We start from the raw sequence: 3,332 nt of genomic DNA on the forward strand, positions 1-3,332 counted from the left end.
GTCACGACGTCGAGTTGGTCGAGGGGCCAGCCGAAGTACTTGGCGGTCGCGATGATCATGCGCAGCGTCACGTACTTGACCACGGGCGAGAACGTCTCCGTGTAGTCGATGCCGTACTTCTGCTTGAAGCCCTTGGCCACGAGGCGCGCCTTGTACTTCTCGATCGAGCCGTCCGCTTTGCGCTTGATCTTGAACACCCACTTGGTGCCGATGGCGCGCTGGCCGCTGGGCAACTTGGCAGCTCGAAACACACCACGCAGTCGCATCGACTTGAGCTCCGCGCGGATCGCCTTGCGCCAGTGCACTTGATCCGGACCGTTCACAGCCTCTTGGAACGTCGTCGGCTCCGATAGATCGGCTGCTGCTTCCACAGCGTTGGCACTGGCACGCCAAAACACTGGAGGCGTCGAGTCGTCGTCTTCATCTTGGTCCCCAGACTTTTCTTCTTCGTCGGGTTCAGCTCGGCGCGAGGAGGATACGTCCGGCGCACTTGCTTCTTCTAAGCCAGCTCGGTGGCGAACGGGGCGCGATCTTCTGGCAGTGTCGTCGTCGCCACTCGGTCGGCTCTTGCGCTTCTCCGCCTGCTTGAAGCTGGTTTGGCGCGGTCCATCGTTGTCGTCCAGGTCCAGCGCGTCCAGGTCCAGCGCAGCAGCATCGACGTCTTCATCCGAAGTATGCGCCGAAAGTCCAAAGGCCGACTCATCGAAGTTGACATCGCGACTGACAACCACCTGCCCCGCCTCGATGTCATAAAGTCGATACGCCTTGGACACTTCTTCGTAGCCGAGGAACAACCCGCGAGCCTTGGGGTCCCACTTGCGCCGCTTTTCCTTCGGCGTCAGGATGTACGTCTGGCATCCGAACACACGCATGTGCTTCACACTTGGCTTGGACTTGTACACGATCTCGAATGGAGTCTTGTGCTCCACCTTGGGTGACGGCAGGCGGTTCTTCACGTAGATGGCCGTCATGGCCGCCTCAGCCCAGAAACACTTGTCCAACTTGGCGTGATGCAGCATGCTGCGGCCGATCGTGACGATGGTCCGGATGGCGCGTTCTGCCGTGCCGTTGGTCTGGTGCGCGTACGGAACCGTGGTTTGCTGCTCGATGCCTTCGACTTCGTAGAAGGCCTTGAGCGAGTTGGTCGCGAACTCACGAGCTCCGTCGTGCCGCACAAACTTGACCTTCTTGCCGAACTGCGTCTGCACCTTCGTGACGTACGTCTTGATGCAGTCTTCGCTCTCCGACTTGGCACGCAGGCAGAACCCCTTCATGCATCCGCTGGCTTCGTCCACGATCAGCAGCAGATACTTGCTGCCACCCAGTGACTCTTCTTCCATGGGGCCGCAGATGTCGAAGTGGAGCAGCTCGAATGTGTCGTAGCGACGCTTGTCCCGGTTGCTTGGGAACGGCTTCTGGACCATTTTGCCTTGCTGACAGCCGCGACACACGCTTGGTCCACTCGACTTGGAAGGTGCCTTCGCGTCCTTGATCATGTCGTTGTCGACCATCTTGCGAAGCACCTCCACCGGAGCGTGACCCATACGCGCGTGCAGGTCGACCGTCTTCCCACTGGTCGCCGCATTCGCCGATCGCTGAGGCGTCTGGAGCCAGTAGAGGCCATCCACGAGGTTCGCCGCCGCCACCACTTGCTTGGAGGCCTTGTGCGCAACGCGCATCTCGGTGCCGTCGAACACGACTTGGAACAGACCACTCTTGTTGATCTGTGGCACGGAGAGCAGATTCTTGCTCATGCTCGGCACGTACAGCGCGTTCTTGATCTCGATGTCGCGCTCGTCGCCGTTGGGCAGAACCACTCGTTCCACGATGGTCCCCACACCCATGATGGCCGCCTTGTTGCCGTCGGCCACCGAAAGTTCGCCCTCGTTTCGCTCAATCAAATGGGCGAACTTGGCCTTGTCGTTGCAGATGTGGTGCGTTGCGCCGCTGTCGACCGCCCACATACCGAGCATATCCTTGCCCGTCGAAATGCCACACTCCAGTGAGGCCGCGAACGCCACTCGATCATAGCCGTAGCCGTAGTCGTAGCTGGCGTCGTCGTTCCTCCACTGGGCATTGTTGGCCCGCGTCCACGGCCATTGCCATTGCCGCCGCGTCTTGGGCCCCGATTCTCGTCCTTCTGCTTGGTCCAGCACTTGTCGATCGTGTGCCCCAATTTCCCGCAGTACGTGCACTGGCGAGACTCTCGGTCGGTGTTGAACGCCTTGGCCGCGTCCTCCGTCTTCACCGTCGCCGTCTTCTCGCCTTGCCGCTTGATGTGCTCATTCGTCAGCACCTTCACGACGTCTTGCGATCGCAGCTCAGCGCTGCTCATCTCCAAGTTCAGCACGACGTTCTCGTAGCTCTTGGGGAGACTGCGCAACAGGCAGATCGCCACGTCTTCGCCCTCCATCTTGGCGCCGATGCTGCTGAGCTTGGCGCTGATGTTGAGGACCTCGTTGCAGTGATGCAACACGTTCCCGCCTTCCGACATCTCCATGCTGAAGAGTTGGCGCTTCAGGTAGATGCGACCAGCCTTCTGCGAACCACCGTACAGCGTCTTCAGGCGCGTCCACGCAACCCACGCTTCCTCGCAGTCGTCGACCACATGGTGGTAGTCCGCGTCCATGTGGAGCAACATCAGTCCGAACGCGATGTTGCTCGACTTGACGTACTCGTCCTTGGGCCGCGAGTCCGTGAAGCTCGGCGTCGTCTCTCGGTTCACGACATGCCACACCGACTTGGTCAGGAACACGCCACGCATGTAGCGGTTCCACGTCGCGTAGTTGTCTCCGTTGAACTTGTCGATGGAGACCTTGGTGGAGGCGTCGTGGGCAGAGGACATGGTGCTTGGGCTCATAACCTGATGGAAGGTATGGATCTTGACACCGAAGCTTGACGGAGCGGAGGGAGGGGCAGCACTCTGGGCGAGACCGGAGCGGAGACTGGAAACCACTTGAGGGGTAGAACGAAGATTCGAAAGTGATTGATTGAGGTCTTTAGCTCGCTAGCCTTCTCGCTACTCTAGACCTACTGGATACACACTACTTGATTCTTTACTGGATACTGAGTTACTTCAGCCAATGAGAGAGCGCCACGTCGAAGCCCATCTTGTACCTACAATCTTGTACCCACAGGTGGCGTAATCGACAGTGGCGTAATCGTCGGTGGCGTAATCGGCGTGGGTTCGGATTGGACCGGTTCGGGTTAACCGGTTCACGTTCAACAACCGATACCAAACCGGTAACCCTCCATACCCTCAATACCTTCTTCCTCACACACTCTCGCCATTCCCATACTAGTATTCATTTTACTTTACCAAAATCTACTCT

This window comes from Phytophthora ramorum, assembly GCF_020800215.1.
Source record: "Phytophthora ramorum isolate Pr-102 chromosome Unknown Phyram_PR-102_s0004, whole genome shotgun sequence".
In the NCBI taxonomy this organism is placed as follows: domain Eukaryota; phylum Oomycota; class Peronosporomycetes; order Peronosporales; family Peronosporaceae; genus Phytophthora; species Phytophthora ramorum.